This window comes from Choloepus didactylus, chromosome 5, assembly GCF_015220235.1.
Source record: "Choloepus didactylus isolate mChoDid1 chromosome 5, mChoDid1.pri, whole genome shotgun sequence".
NCBI classification, from domain to species: domain Eukaryota; kingdom Metazoa; phylum Chordata; class Mammalia; order Pilosa; family Megalonychidae; genus Choloepus; species Choloepus didactylus.
In genome coordinates, this window is record NC_051311.1 from 77229584 (window position 1) to 77246908 (window position 17325).

The 17325-nt window shown below is 40.4% G+C and overlaps 1 protein-coding gene and 1 long non-coding RNA gene across 3 annotated transcripts in view; one reads left to right on the forward strand and one right to left on the reverse strand.

The window, feature by feature from the left end:
• MET (MET proto-oncogene, receptor tyrosine kinase) overlaps positions 1 to 5510 on the reverse strand; it is a 106367-nt gene extending 100857 nt beyond the window's left edge. The window contains exon 1 of one of the 2 annotated variants that reach the window (XR_005216979.1): positions 4970 to 5510. The gene's annotated coding sequence lies outside the window, so the exon portion shown is untranslated. The remainder of the gene's footprint in view (positions 1 to 4969) is intronic. The other variant, XM_037836324.1, reaches the window with a different exon arrangement.
• A 131-nt stretch (positions 5511 to 5641) lies between these two features.
• LOC119534202 lies at positions 5642 to 10693 on the forward strand. Its single transcript, XR_005216980.1, has 3 exons — positions 5642 to 5866; positions 7369 to 7427; positions 9772 to 10693. It is a non-coding gene; the product is annotated as an uncharacterized LOC119534202 (long non-coding RNA).
• The last annotated feature ends 6632 nt before the right edge of the window (positions 10694 to 17325 follow it).

Sequence of the window (17325 nt, forward strand, 5' to 3'; positions counted from 1 at the left end):
ACAATGCCTGAAGGTGCCACAGGTATAGAAAGGACTAAGACCTTCAGGAGCCTAATCTGGCCCACAGACTTTTTGTCTCTCTAGCCTGCACAGTGTTTTAAAAACACTGAGTCAACATTTAAAGTTAGAAGGTTTCCGGTTTTTCCTGAAAAATTGAAAGTTATCATCACATGGGCCCATACCACACGTTGCGGTGACTACTCCTATTGGCAGGGTGTTTTCTCTGCAGATTGCCAGTCCCTGGTGAAATGGTTTGGTTACTCATTTAGTTGACTTGTCTGGCCCCTGTGGTCATCTTGAGTTTGCAAATCCTGATGTAGGATATAGATAGGGAACAAGTGGGAAGGGAGAAAAGAGGAGCAAAATAAAAAAAAAAAAAGAAAATTCAAGGAAGAAGTGCATACAGCTTATAATCATCATTTGCCTTCTTTGCTGTCCCCAGATTTATACTATGGAAGGGATTCATGATGAAGGCTGTGGGTATTAATCTCAACAAATTTCACTTGGACAGACTCACAGTGAAAAAGAAGAAGGAAAATTGTTGGAATGGAGCAGCATCCCTAATTTGAGGCTCGGGGTGGGAAAAGGACCAAGTGAATGCCGGAGAAGATCACAGGTCCTCTTTTCTATACCCCATAAACCAGGGGTGGATCAGTGTATTCTTCATCTCTGGAACTGTAGTGAACTATGCAGGAACTGTTAAGGTACCTCCATATTAAACCAGGGTCTCTGGGTACAGCTGTGCAGGCTGAGCACTGCACAGTCCCAGAGGATATCATTCTCTTAAACCAAGTGAGAGCAGTACCCCTGAGGAACGCAACCTGGAGGCCCTGCTCTGGATATCCATGTACCTCATTTACTTGTTGTCTTCAGATTCTTGCTTAAATGTCACCTTCAAAGTGAGGTGACCCCACTACCGAATTTTTCAAACACCATCTCACCCCCTCTTATCCTTGAGTCACAATTCCCTTTATCACTTTATTCTTCTTTGCAGATCTTACCACTACCTGACATATAACACATTTTATTTACGTATTTCTTTTTTTTCCTCCTCTAATAGAACAAAAGTATCATGAGGACAGAGATTTCTGTCTTTTTTGTTCTCTACTTTATGGCCAACATCTAGAACTGTGCCTGGTAGGTGCTTGACAAATTATTCTGTAGGAATGACTAAATTCTCAATCCCACCTTGGAGTACAGAACCTGGCTTTCACTAAAACCTGTGATTCTCTGACCACATTTCATAACTGCCATCCTTTGTTACATTAGGAGAAATGCATTTTAAATTCTATGGGCCATTATATAATTTATATGACCCATAAGAGCTTGAATCATTTCTATAGGCCCTATGGCTGCATAGTTTATTACGGAAATTAAAAACACAGAAATAACCTGCATAAACACACTTGCACAAATTTACACAATCATGGAAGAAATACATGTATCTGAGAATGTGATTACAAAGCTAATTGTTTTTTATTTCACTGTGCTCACACCTCCACTACAAATGCCATATGTGTGATTTTTCTCTCAATTATGTTTTACAGCTTATAAAAACACTTCCTTCATTTTGTCCCTTGAAAAGCAAAGTAGTCAAATTTTACTGTATGTTTTTATTGAAACAGATCCCAAGGGGAATATACTAAACTATTTAACACAGCTGAAGAGATATCTGAGAATAGGCTTTCTGATAGAAGGTTAGATTACAAAATTACTCACAGTTCTTAATCTGATAACAGGAGCAGAAAGCCCCACACATATGAATGGAGCCATTTCTTGATATGCTTTACAATAGGGGAGAGAAAAACAGAACTCAAGATAGAGAAGGTGGGAAAAACAAGGGACTAGAAACGCTAAATTCATCATTTGGCTCAAATCAAAGTATCCCAACCTGTGCCTCAGTGGAAAAAGTCTCAGAGGGTGAACTTTTGTTGCTGGAGGGCAGTGGCGGTGTGGCACTGTCGAGAGCTCAATAGGTTCTAGGGCACAGTTTCTTGGCCTGTAACAGGGGAATGTTATGATAGTAATATCAGCCTTGCCTATCTTGTAAGATTGCCGTAGTATCAGAAAGACAATATACTCAGAAGCAGCTTGAAAATTTTAAGAGGTAAGGTTTTTAAGTTCCAGCCTTTGGATTAAAAAAAAAAATTCTATTGCTGAGTAGTAAATGGGATGATTTCTAATGTTGTCTTTTAAGTGTGATGTCACCTTAATAATTAAATATTTTTGTTCCATTTCATATGAATGTTATTTGTCTATTCCACATTGTATTTATAATCCACATTGTAAACGATTCAAGGACAGAGATTTCATTTCTTTGGGTTCTTGTGTTTTGTTTTTCTTTAATATTCCCCTAGTACCCGGCACATATGATGCTCAACATACAGTCCTAGCTATTTTCGGTAAGGCAACTGTAGGCCTGGCAATAACTGCGTCTGCCAGGAACATGGAATCATTAGTCTGTGTACCTATTATTTATTACTGAGAGGTGACTGTTTATTTTGCACTGAGCAAAGCCCATGAAGAAACTCTGCCCCGAGGGCTCAGTGTCAAAAACACCAGTTTCAACATATACCAGCCAGGAAAAAAAGGTTAACCCCTGCACTTGGGCTTCTGTCTATATTTCCTACCCTTAAAGGAGCACAATTAGGAAATAGGGTCTCCCATGAACAAACCCAACAAACAAAGGAAAATCTTAGGGACAATGGAGAAAAGAAAGGACAGATGCTTTTGATGAGAATCATTAAGCCCAATGACAGCAAGGGAGAAATTATGAAACTGGAGAGAAGAAATGGAGGCTTAGAAGAGCTTGGAAGAAGCTCTGGCCAAGCAAAACGAAATGGATGTGGATGCAGGGGACAGAGAGACAGGAGGCGGCTCTGAATGCACAGAGCTGCATACTCCCAAGGTGTGTCACCATATGCTCCGGTGCAGCCTCTAAGAGAAAGTGTGTGCCCTGAGAGGACGTGCGCCCTTTTGAGTTATTCACTTTCTTCTGAGATGACCACTTTGGAGGAAAAGTTTATCTGAGGCTATAGTGCAGATTTGCAAAAGGAAAATTAGATGCTATTCTGAACTACTTTTTGCCAACAACTAAGGACACTGACTTTTTAATTCTTAGTCCAATCCTTATTAAAATACTTTTAAAAATTTTCAGGATTAAAGTGGGACATATGCTTATATAGCCCTAAAAAGAATTTGTAAAACATAGGTATTCCTCCTGCTTAGAAAAATGTCATTTTCTCTTATTGTAGGCTTAAAAGTAGTGAAAGCATTAGCTGTGAGCTTTCATATTGACTGACTGTGGTTAATTTTGTACATTCTTATCATTCAGATAAAACTTACCCACTAATTCTGAAGGCATGCTGTGTACATCTAAGAAAAACCTCTATCGTAGTGTATCAACAACAAAGCAATCTTTGAAAAAGCAGCAGTCGGCAGATCATCCTCTATATACCACAAATTTCATCATGTTAAAAGCAAAATACATTTAAGTCAAATGATTAAAGGCTTACGTATTAAGCCTGAAAATTGTAGACTTTTTATAACATCGGTATATTGTATAAACAGACACATTTTTGATACTACAAAATTTCCTAATGGCTGATGTAAATTATATCTGTTATTCAGCAGTTCAGAAAGAAAGAAAGAATACTGAATACACCACAGGCTTGCAATGTATGATTGGAACCAAGGGAACTCACTTTGTTCCATCACGGAAGTTTACATGTTCAAAATAAAGCACAATAAGCTTGGTGCTAGAAAGGAAAGATATGTACCTGTAAATAATCCAAGTACCCCTTATGCTATTTACATAAGACCACAATTTATGACCCAGCAGCAAAGAGAAACATGATGTGCATCATTTTCAGATCATCTTCATGCAGAAGAAATTCATTAGTCAGCTAGAACAGTTTAGCTGTAAAGGAAAATAATGTTTTCCTGAATCCATTTGCATGGCAATGTGCATGTGTCTGGCTGATGGAAATGACATAATAAACCTCCACACAATGCTACAAAATGTGAACAGTCTTCTTAAATTCAGGAGAGGGTTCAGATGGTCTATATTCTCTCCAGTGTCAGGATTTATAATCCTCTCATACTCACTGACCATCATAACTTGGCAATTAAAGTATCCTGATTATTTTGCCTAAGAGAGTTGGCAATATTTCACTCTGCCACGGGGCTCCTTTGAACGTAAAACTGTAATAAGGTAAAATACTATTCATGCATAACCCACTAGAACCCTCTCTAACTGCCAAATTAGCAAATGGCTATTTTAAAACATAAAAGGTATGAAATGGGAAACCACACTTTGGAGTAAATTCCACATTGGCAGTAGTCAGTGAAAGTACTCCCAGTGATGCTGTAATTATTGGGTCAGTATTAGCACTGGCCAGACCACCCGACCTCTGGCTATAATCTATTTCATCTACTAAGATAGATGTCCTCTACAGAGCACCAGTAAAGACGTTAAGGTACGACTGAAAATGATGGATTACAAGCCCGTGTATTTGCGAGAAATGAAGAACGCGGACCTCCACAGAAACACCTGCCCCATGGAAGGAACCCCACAAATTACGGATAAAACAGGGTTGGGAACAAGGAAACGGCTTGGCTCAAACCTTGCCGCTGCCATCATCCTGGGACATGGTGACCGGATCCCTTTTGTAAGGGCTGAGTCAGATGGCAGCCTTGAAACTTGCCCAGCCATAACAGTCATACATCACCCTCTACCCCAGCGCCCCTCTCCCTCCTGAGTCATACAGGTGGCCGTCGGAAGCACTCCCCCAAAACGAAAAGCCCAATTCTAGTTTCTACCTTCCCCACTGGCCACATCCCTTCAGTTTCTTAAGACCTTAAACTCTCGTCCACCAGGATCTCTTAGGAGAACAAAGAAAGCAGAAGCGCTGGGGCGAGGAGTAGCTGCGGGATTTGAAAGGGGGGTGGGGGTGGGGTTCAGTTTTACCTTGCACTGCTCAGGAACCCGCGGATAAGTCAGCCGCGCAGGGATCACCAGCGCACTCCGCGACTCCCCGCCTCCTCGCTAGGAAGTCAGCTGTCGCACCGCATCTGGCTCGCTCCCTTCACGGGGCTCCGCATCTGGTCACAAAACGCTCCGGGCGCTGCGGACGGCGAGGACCTCCGAGTCACCTGCGGTCGGGCCGAGCCGAGCACCCCGCCCGCCCGCCTGCCGCGCTTCCTCCGCCCCCTTCCCACCCGCGCGCTGCCCGGCCCGTGACTCAGCCGGGCATTGGCGCGCGCCGCCTGGAGCGGCCCGGGCGCGTCCAGGCGGGAGGCGCGGCAAGGCAACCAGGCTGAGACGTTCCCCTGCTGGTCCCAGCACGTGTCTGTCTATCACGCGCGCCCTCCGTCCGCCCAGTCCGCCGGTCCAAGGACCACTGAGGTGGGGACTGGCACCACCCAGAGGGGGAAATCGGCTCCCGCCCTTCCTGCCGCTCGAGCACCGCGCCTGGCCCCGAGAGGGTCGCGTTTCCTCCTGCTCCTCCCCCGCCACGACAAGGTGAAACTTTCTAGGTGGAGAAGTTTTCTCGCCCTGGCTGTGCGCTCTCTCCTCCCCCAGCTCAGGCAGTCTGGAGTTTGTACAACGGGAGATAAACGGGACCGAGTCTCCCCCTCCTGGCGCTCCGGCGGCGACTGCCACCCGGTGCGTAGAGCGCAGGGCGCGCACACCTCGCGCTCACTCCGCGCACCCCCGCTCCTCCCCGCGCGCTACCCGCGGGGATAGTTGGCGAGTTTCCCGTCTGAGGTTTTCACAAGTCTGGCTTAGCTGCCCGACTCTTACCAAAAGTAAAGAAAGATTTCGGCACCACAGAAAACAAGGAAATCATTGTCAGAGACGGAGGTAGGAGTGGATGGACGAATTGTCCCAATGATTCCATTATGCAACGACTATCCTCTACTATAAAAACGCGGATTTCTGGAAGGAAGACCAGCACAAGAGTTTAACCTTGAAGAAACTTCAGTTTCTTTAACTTCTTTTTTTTTTTTTTTTTTTTTTTTGTAGCAGGAATCAGGCTGACTAAATAACTAGGGAAATAGCAATGAACAAAACAAAATTGAATGTTGAATGATGAAAATCTTATTATATTTTTAAAAAAGGGTTTGGGGGGGCTTGGTGAAATGTATTAGGATTAATTCTTTTAGGATAAATTTTGTAATTCAGGATGTCTGAATATAAAAATTAACACTAACCTTCAAGAGTAAATAAACACTCCAAGATAATAGGAAAAGCTTTGTGGGTTAGGATTTGGAGTTTTCCTTTCCAAATCTCATAAGGGCCTTTAAAGATAATGACAATATATATAGACATGAATCTGCTAGTTATTAACAGCCAAGGGACAAAATAACATTTACTCTGCAGGTTTTGGAATTATTTACTACAGAATGAAAAATAAGAAAATATAGTAATAATCATTGCCATTTTCTGAGAGCTTACTATGTGCCAGGTGGTTTACCAGGACCACACAGAGCTATTTCAGTCCTCTAAAGTGATTATCTCATGATTCCCAAATTTTGTGGAGAAGGAAAGCCCCTATTACACAATACTAGAGCCCTGCATTGAACCATTTTGCAGATGAGGAAACTGAGACCTTAAGAGTTCCTTAGAGAGTCACACAGCTGGTTAGTAAGAGGAGAGGTTAGAACCCAGCTCTCAAAGCCCTGTCAGGTGTTCTTTGAACCTTGCCAAGAGACCTCAGCCTAGCAAGGCTAAATAAACAATGCAGACCTCAAAAGATTTCCTGATACCACATGGCATAATTTAACATGACTACAGTTCATATTAAAATGCTTATTTACTGGATAGAGGGTACTGGGTTTATTTATGGACAGACCAATTATAGATTTTGATTGAGTTCAGCATCAACTTTCAATACAAGCTGAATAAACTAATGGATTTAAACATACCCCACACAATTAGCCACAGTTGTCTAAAGGAATGATTAGAGCACTGTTTCTATTTCCTGGTTTCCATAGTGATATGTTAACCGGATTTTTAAATTGCATTATGTAGTTGCCTTAACAGGTTTTCTGAGTTTGAGTGCCGTGATAAAAATATAAAAGAGAAAAATTACAATTAAACTGGTGGAAAGACCAAGAAAAGTGGTGCAAACTAGAAAATAAAAGATTATAAATACAAACAACCTATTGTATAATTCTAGCACTGACATTTTTCTAGTTTTCAGTACTGTCTTTCCAATTTTGAAACTGTATTGCAAACTGTCATTTTGCTTTATTAGCTACAAATAAGGAAAAAACATTTTTTTAAAAAGAACATAACTAAGAATATCATAACTGAAAGTATCCAAACATGTGAAAATCAAATAATTTTCTAAATCTATCTAGAAAGATTTGATGACAAAAAAGAAGTCTTGGAAATGGATGGAAGCAGATTCTTTAAAAAGGTAATCAGAATTCTCCACTACAATTTTGGTTTTGCAGCAAACTTTAATTTTTGTTGTTTGACTTTCTTTGGAACCATGGCATGGGTGACACACTGTGTGATTAAGTTTTGTTAGTGTTTTCCTAACTAAACCCTTGTCAAGGCAGACACTCTTGGCTGGCTAATCCAGCACCTGTTCCCAACCAAATTTTCCCTTGCCTGCCTCCACTCTTGGGGCGGGAAGAGTGAAATACTTACTTTTCCCAGATTCCTTTGCAGCAGATATGGCCATGTGATGTCATTCTGGCAATGAGATATAAGCTGAAGTCTGAAGGGGCTTTGCTTTCTTTGAAAGGGTTTAGTTTCTTAATCAAAGGGACCTAAGAAGCTTGTGCCATTCCTTCCCCACTTCTTTGCTTGATTTCATATATAATACCTAGAGGAGAGCTATTTGTGACCATGAGAGAGGAAGTTGGCTCTGACGTTGTTGAGCTCCAGCACCAATGTCAGTAGCCACCTGCTTCCAAATTTCTTGCTTTGTGGGAAAAAATTTGTTCCAGACACTGTTAGCCAGGTTTTCTATCGTCTGTGGCCAGAAGCATTCAAAACTGATACGTCCCTCAAATGGGAAGCAGAACGTCTCCAAGACTAAGGTTAGCACAGTAGTTAAGAGTGCTGGCTTTAGAACCAGTCAACCTGGATTTCAATCCTAGCTCTGCTGCTTGCCAGCTATGTAACTATAGGCCAGTGGATTAAACCCTCTGTGCTTTACCTATAAAATGGGTGTAATAATAGGGTTACTAGGTGGATTAAATGAGTAGCTACAAGCTAACGCACATAGAAAAGTGCCTGGTAAAATGCAAGAGCTTAATGGGCATGAGCTGTCATTGTCCATTTACTTATGGATGACCCTTAGTGCTTAACTGTTAACAGGGTTTCATCTGTTAACCCTGAGATTGGTTTTGTGGTGGCCACGGCTGGGAGAGAGAGGAACAGTTGCTTCCCATTCTAAATATGCCCCATCTTTTCTGCTCTTCATTCAACACGTTAAATTTTAAATTCATTCTCATGGTGCTGTTTTTGAAGTAAATATGGAAGCAATCTTCTTAGAACAGGGTCTTCATACTGGTAATCTGTGTTGGGTAGAGTCCACAGATATAGAGAGGCCCACAGAATGGTTTTTAAAAGTTTGAACCTTGTAGACAGAACATGTGTTCCGCAGTTTGCCACTATCTTACCATTGGCAACCAACCCCCCTCTGATCTTGATGTCACTTTCCCAGCAGGATTAGGATTTGTGACCCCTGTCTTAGAGTATTTATTCTTGGATTCTTTCTCTTTCTCTGCTTTCCTCCTACCACTCCTATTATTGTGCCTTTGGAGAATGTCTCCACAAACACTGGAAGAATTCAGGTGATGGTTCCCTAAATCACATTTCTGCAGGCAAATTAAGTTAGGAAACACAGGATTCCTATTACCTTTTAGAGATACATCATGCACATCACACTATTGCAGGTTTGGAGAATTCAAGTGGAAAAACAAAGCAAAACAAAACAAAAATAAGAACTCTTCTTAACTTTGCTTACCCTACTGTTTCCCAAACTTAATTGATCATGGAACTGGTTTTCTCTCATCTCAGTGTCAATTTTCTGTAAAATTAGTCTTACAGATAGCAAATACACTTTGGGCATTTTTGCTTTCAAAATGGGAAATGCCTGTTACCAAGGGTTAGAATGGGGTACTTTCTATTTGAACTGTTGTTATGTTGATTTGTATTGTTCATTTACTTGAGGCTATACTTTCTAAAAATAAAATATGAAATGTTAAGTTATCTAAAAACATGACTAAGCATATTCGATATTTAGGACAAGTACAAGACTACTAGGCTCTTGTAGATACAAATATCACAATTTTAGTCAGAAGAACTAGGAAAGTGGAGGCAGAAAAATTCAACTACCACCTCCAACAGGTTGCTGCAATTACATTAGTGATTTGGTTCCTTTTCACATCCAGCTTGTTACCTTTCTCTTAAAATTAGGCAAATGTATAATGTTTTTAGCTCTCTATTACATGCCTACCATGTACCAATCATATGCTTGAAGTTTTACTTACAGCCTGATAACAAAATCCAGGGTGGGTATCATCATTCTCAGTTTACATCTAGTAAAATGGGACTCAGAGAAATCATGTAACTTATCCAAGGTCACAGAACTGACCTATGTCTATCTTTTTCCAGTACTCACTTTCTTCCCATTGTAACTATTACAAAGTGTCTCTGGTCCTATAATGAATGATGCAGAGTCATATAACTTGGAGCAGGAGAACTTAACACTACCACTGATTTTCATTTCTTCTCTGTGTGCACAGCCATAACTTAAGGCAAGGCCAAGACTGTTTGCCTGGCCTTTGGAGATGGGATGTTACAATGAAGAATGAAATTGCTGGCACCACCTAGATGGTCCATCTGTAAAATACTGCTCAGACTTGAGCAACGGTCCTGGGAAGTCAGGATGGCCTAGGAGGAGGGCTGTAGCGGCATAGGGCCAAGGCCTTTGGGATGTGAAAAGAAAACTGGACTCTTTCACCCACTCTTCTGTTTTCACAAGCCTTGCGCAATCCTTTGAGGACCTTGGGAATGTGGGAGAGAAATGGAAAGCACGAGACAACAGAGTGAGGAGTCCTAAAAGAAGATCTTTGGGAGAGTCTCTTTCCTCTCAAAAGATGAGGAATAAAGATAAAGACTTGCAAAAAGACCTGCTCCATAATTCTTTATTCTAGCAATACCTTCCTCCTTCCTCCCTAGAGCCATGTTCTTCGTTTTGTTTTTTTGTTTGTTTGCTTGTTTGTTTTCTGGTTATTTGGTTTTTTACCTGGTAGATTAGAAAGCATTTTGGGAAAGAAAATGGGAAAATTTTTCATTTTTATACAGTACAGTACAGCATAATTTCAGAATTAGCTTATCCGTATCATCTGTAAATTTAAACTGTTTGAATACAAGAATGTTTTTCTATCTTGGGAAACAATGCACAAAAATAAATGTTTTTCTTTCAGTGATTAACATTTCTTTATGGAAGACCCTTGAAAATTGTGTGCATGTGAAATTACTACAATTTTGGGTTTTAACCAATAACTTGATGGGTAATTTGGCATTTAATCTTTGTGGATCAATTTCTTCAGCCACAAAAACAATTCCAAAGTCTGATGAAAATTATTAAGAAATAACAAAAATTCTACTGAAATTGGTCCATTTGGAGCAAATATATTAAACAATTTACAAATTGGATTTCATATAAGGGGACATTATATGAGAAAGTACTCTAGCCTGTGGTTAATATTAACTATGCCTTGTCCAAATATGATTAATTTTTTTTCTATTCTGATAAGAATGATTTAATAATCAACTTAAGGATAGTGTATTTGGTGAGTCCAAAAATAATTAAGTAATTTAAAAATGGCTACAAAATTGAGCAGTTAAGAAGGAATATATAGACCTAAGTGGTGCTGAGAAATGGTAGAATGTCTGAAGGTTTTGATTAGGGTCACTGTAACTGTTACACATGACTAATGTATTCTGAAATATCATAAAGATGGTTATATTAAAATGCTTTTCAACACTTTTGCATTGGCCAGATTTTGACCTTTTATTTAACAACCTTAGAGTCTAAACATAGTTACTATTAATTTATCTTCAAAACACACAGAAGATATGTCAGTAACTCTGGATTAACTTTGGTTTGCTGAAGAAGAATTAAAAAAATAAGAGCACAGACTAACTGTGACCAGTTTGTGACTCAGAGAGGTAGTGGTGATGCAAACTGCACAAGACTCCTAGTTCATTGGCCTATTATAAGCATTCCTGCCTTTACTTACTTTGAAAAACAAAATCCAAACCAAACTACCCCCTAGAGGCAATTGCAAACTAACCTCTAGACAGAACTGTCAGATCCAATAAAATCATCTGTAAACAGTCATACTTATGTTGAAGGAAATTTCAAAGAGTGCGTAACCTGATTAGAAAAGGCGTCTTTTTTTATAGCATTCCCTGAAGTGTCTGGTCCATCTGTTTTGGCCTGAGCTCTCCATATTAGAGCTGTTATCAAGAACTCTTGGCTCTGCCATTGCCACTGCTAAACAAATGGATTTGTCACCCAAAAGTTAAGAAAAACCAGATGTTTCCTTTGTTGTTCTACGCTCTGAAGATAGATCAAGAGTATGTTTAAATAGCACCAAGTGAAATTGAGATTTAGAAATAATCTTATTAATTTGATCAATGAGGTCATAAAATTTAGGGCCATTTCAAGATTTAGACTGAATTTCAATATTTTGTCATCTTCATTTATCAGACTATCCCCAAATTAATCATTTTTTGGTAAAACCTATATTTTATTGGAATAATAATTTGTATGTAAGTTATAAATCTGGAATAAAATATTTAAACATGTCAGTTCTTGTAATCCATCAATTAATTTGCTAACCAAATGTTTATTGAGCCCTTACCATGTGCCAGGAGAGTGTTAGTGTCTGGGTCTACAAAGATGAATGAGGCCTGATCCCTGACTTTAAGGAGCTCACCATCTAGCATAGAAGACCAGCAAGTAAATAAGCAGACCTGGTACGGCATAACAAGTGCTAACCACTGTTACAAGAGCGTCACAAGAGGAACTAACTGCAGAGATCGGGAGGATACATGGAAGACACTGCAAGGGAAGCCACATTTAAGCCACACCTTCAAGGATGAGTCAGGGGACTTTATTTGCAGGAGGATGAAAATGAATTCTTAGCAGAGGAATCAAGCACAGAGCTATGAAATGATATATTTAGGGTTTTGCAAGTAGTTCAGAAGAGTTGGGGCACAAGTTGTTTGGGTGTATGACAAAAGATGAGGCTAAAAAGTAGATGGGGGTCAGAACATGAGGAGTTTGTATACCACCCCAAAAAGAAAATCTGATTAGTAAATGATAAGGAGTGACTTTGCACTTTAGAGAGAAAACTCTGGTTCAATGGAAAGTTGTTTGCTGCAGGGTGAGATTGGAGGCAGAGTGGCAAGACAGGCTATTTCTTTAATGTAGGGATGCAATGGAGAAAGCTTGTTATAAGGCAGTTTCTGATGGGATAGAGGGTAGGCAGGAAAGTTTAATAGATATGCAGGATGTAGGAGTTGAGCGATACTTTGAAATGTCTAGTTTGTTTGATTAGGTGAATTGCAAAGACGTCATTAAAATACGGGAGACAGAAAGGTTGAGTTTTTTTTGTTTGTTTGTTTTTGTGTTTATTTATTGTTCCATGGAAACTTGGGACACAATGATGAGTTCGTTTTGTACTTGTTGAGTTTGAGGTGGAGTATTTACATGTATCTACATAATGAGCAGTTCAGTTGGAGGTCTGGTAGTTAGGTCAAAATGCCAGTGTGTTAGAGTGTCCTATAGGCTACTGGTTATGTTGGGAGCCACATTCTCCAGAATCTCCTTCTCCTTCTAATTACAGACTGAAGGAATTCCAAGCTGTGTGAGTTCTGGGAGGTGGAAAAAGATTATGCCCTGATGGTTATTGTTGCCTACAGGTTGTAAGAGGACACAGGGGTGCCGGCAGTTTTCAGTTTGTCTTTGCTCATCCCTCCTTCCTAGTGCTGGCCTTGCCTGCCAGCAGGGACCTCAATCCGTTCACCAGAAGCTTTGTTGAGAGCTCACAGAGGAGGGAGCCATGAAGAGCCATCAGCCTTAAATAGATTTCTCCATCTCAGATTTCCTTGCAAGTTCTGATGCATTAGTAACACATTTCTGATCCTTCAATTCCATTTTTCAGATTTCTTACCTTTCCAGCTCTTCCCACAATTGTGTAAGCTCTAATTCCTATAATAAATTTCTTATTTCATATCATCCAGAATGGTTCTACTTCCCTGATTGAATCTGAACTGCTAAACCAAAGTACGTTTTTTTAACAGAACCCCTAGAAAACACTGCATTTTACACTGAAACCGTTCATCACTTGTGACTGTTTTGATTGTGAAGGTCTGCTCTTTCTTCACTCCCTGATAGTGATCACTAGTGTAGAGTGATGATCTTAATGTTTCCAAATAGGAAAAATTGTTGGGATAGCTAAGAGGAATGTCAAGAAAATGCAATTTTAGGTTCTTATGGTGTTGAAAGAAAATATCCTCTTTTGTATGTGTGTATGTGTGAACATTTTAAAGTAATCCAGTGCTCTAGAACTATTAGGGCCATAGATAAGTTAGAAATGAAAGGTTTCAGGTGCCTGGGAGACAGGGCACGAGGAACATGCTTGAGTGTGGCAGGGAAGGAGGCTTCCTCCTGCTGAAAGGTGGAGCCTTTCTTGAGATGACATGTATGGGACTTAGACTCTCGTTTTAATCAGAGGGCAGCTGTAAAAGAGAGGTCCTCAATGAAGATCCCCTAATAAGTAGGTCAAGCACAAAAGTGAGTGGGGATAATGTCCAGCACTCCAAACAAGTGATTGGATTGCTCTTCTTAGTCTGCTTCTGCTCTGGGTGGAGTTGAAGTCCAAAGCTGGTAATGAAAAGGCACCGACTTGATTCTCAGTGTTGGGAATTGAAACTTGACCTAGAAAGGTATGTGTCCTTGGGAGAGTTTTCTTATTTTTGTTTTTCCTTTTGCCTTTACTCCAAAGCCAGCACAGAAGAACATGGGTCTCTCCCAACCCAAGAAGAGAGCAGCGATGGAAGCCGTGTTGGCAGCCTTGCCAGCAAAGGAAATGACACTGGCCTAGTTCATTCCATTCGGTGGTTATGCCTTCCTTCATATATTTGCACGGCAAACTCTAAGCCACTCTTCAAGGTCCACACCTAATATTGGAAGCTTCCATTACTGGTTCTCACCCCAACCCACCCTGGCCACACCCTGGGCAGGCTGACAGGTTGCTTCATCTGTTTTCCAGTGGCACCTCATGCCCCTAATTTACTACATCTCATACTGTTTTTGTGACAGAATGACTCTATGATATATTAATGTGTGTGTGTCTTTTAATTTGTGGATCAGAGAGGGGAAAGGGGAGGTAGGAGGTCTTACATCTCTTCTACAGTGTTTTGCATTCAGAAAGGGCTCTCTTGCTACAAATACAGAATGACCCTGCTTGACATTTGCTTGGTCAGAAAATACACCAGAAATAACACTCTTTCAATCAGTTTGCCTAAAATCCTTGATATCTGTGTATATACAGTTTTAAAAATTCATAAGCAAGTCTAGAAATTGTGCTGTGTTCTCTGCAAACTGCCCTGTAGAATATTAGGTGTTAGAGATCATGCTCTGGGGACAGATGCTTGAATCAAGGGCGGGAGCCTCTTGTGCTCTGCCCCACCTTCCAACTGATTAGTGTCCTGAGACAGCCTTGGTTAACTCCCCTTTATGGGTCTGATGACCTCTGGCCCTCACTATGTAACTAATAATCTTCCTGTTCTCGTGGGAAACACATGGGACTAACAGACTGTGACAGTGTCTTATTCTTAAGTAAGTCACACTGAGATCTGCAACTCCTCCCCAAAGGATATATTATACATATTAAACAAAAGAAGGGATCATGTAGTATGTTCAAAATTCTTGTGAAAAGTTTCTCTTTGTGGTCATAACTTGCTTAATAATCAGAAGGTACCCACTACTGGGTGCCTCACCTGAGCCAAGAAAATTGGGATTGGATCTGTCCATTAAACCTGTCACAAATGAGGTCAAATGTATGACTGCAGGGCACCAGTAAACCCATCTTGTGTGCCTGAGGAAAGATAGTGTGCCTGAATGTTATCCAGGGCTCATGGTACACCTCTCCACTTGGAAGCACTTGCTGAACATGCCCATGTTCCTTGGGTCCAGGTTGGAGAGAATGCCTCTTTACATCCTACAACCAAATGAATAGCTAGAGCTCCTGGACTGCTCAGGCGTAGAAGACTTCACATCAGCCTGTTTGCCTCTTGGGATCCTGAAATGACTTTCTCATTACAATTAAAAGAAATGAAATGAAACCTGGCCTAGAAAAGATCCCTAAAGTTTGGCAATGTTCTAAAACACTTATCAAGGGCTCAGTTTTTGGACGACAGCGTAATCCTTCTGGAGAGTGCTAATACACAATTGCTGCAAAGTCTTTGATAGCCATATGAGTCAAGTCCCACGGGTTTTGTCTGGGGCTTGGTCACTGGGCCAAAATGACCACAGCAGAGGCCCGACCACAGCAGAGGCTCACCCACAAGGGCCTGGATGCAGCATGAAGGCCTGAAGGCCAGGACAGTGTGAACGAAAGACTTACTTGTTTACAACTGATGGCCATGGTAGCATGGCCAGAGTATCTGAATTAAGGCTAAAGAGGGGAAGAAAAAGATCAAAGTCAAGAAGCATCACTTGTGTGAGGACTGAGGGATGAGGCAAAGCCACAATCTGCACCATGACTCAAGAGGTCATTGATTGGCATTTTTGTAGCCTCTTATCTGTTTCCCAGGGCTTGTGTCTTCTTTCTTGGTTTCCTCCTTCATTTTTGGAGGAACACCTCCTCCTGGAGCTTCCCCAAAAAGGGTGCACATGATGGGAATTTTTTGAGACCTTATAAATCTGAAAGTGTTTTTATTTTACTCTTCTTATATGATTGATAGTTTGGATGGATATAGAATTCTAGGTTTAAAGACAAAGGTCCATTATCTTCTAGCCTCACCCTTGCTCTTGAAAAGTTTGATGTCATTTTAGATTCTGATCTTTTTTTCCCCCTCCATTTTCTCTGCTTATTCTTTCTGGTGCTTCTAGTAATTGAATTTTAGATCTGCAGAATTTATCTTCTAATTTTTTTCACATGCACACACACAAGTATATATGCATGTATCTCACATACATATATATACACATATAAACACACATACATGTATGTATTTCATTATTATATATATATAATATATATATACACACTGACACATATGCTTATTTATTCTCTTTGTTTTTTTGTTCTGAATTCCAGGTGATTTTCACAATATTATTACCCTTCCAAATCTACTATTGAATTTTTATTTCTGTTCTTGTATTTTTAATTTCCAAGATCTCTTTCTTCTTTTTAAATGTTTTAAAAATATCATCCTCATTATTTTGTAAGTATAATACTTTTCTCTCTGTGGGAATATAAATGATAGTTTTTTGTTGAAGTTTTTTCTGCTTCCTGTATCAAATGTTTCCTCTGAGTTAGTTTCCTTTCCCTCTTTTCCTTCCTCTCTCCCTCCCTTTCTTTCTTCTTTCCTTATTTTGCTTGGGTTCCCTCAAATGTCTGATGATCCTTTACTAACCATTCACGTAAAGTGCGGGAAGAATTGAATTGAAGAAAGCAGAACTTATAGCTATAATGAATTGGGATGTTAATGGTGATATTTAGATCAACAAGTCTTAATGATATATGAATATATGCCACTGGAGAATAAATGCATATCTGTAGCAGACAATAATAATTGTTCTGGATAGTTTATATTTGCCTCTCAATGTACTTCCCACCATTTTCCACCTGGCTCTGTGCCCTGGGAAACTAACTTTTTGAACTACATATACCTGTGTCCTTGCCCTCTGGCTTCTGGTTGTGTTCAGCCAATGGAGACACCAGCAACAAAATGGAGGATGCAGGAAAGTGAGGCTAGGGGTTTTATTCCCATGACACCCTTCCTGCTGAGCCATCAGTAGCAAGCGGCTTTGATCCTCTATAGAAGGTCACAGCTCCTGTCAGGCAGCCTCCTCCTGCGACTGCAGCCACAGTGTTAGCTCTCTCCAGGTTCAGGTCATTGCTGCTTCCTCTTGTCTCTTCAGGCCTAGTGGTAAGGGCTCCCAGCTGTTGCTAACCTAGGGATGCTTTACATTCCTTATTGATACACTTTAATCCCATCCATACCTTTGTAAATAGTGGCTGAAATGGGAAGAACTCTAAGATGGTCCCCAA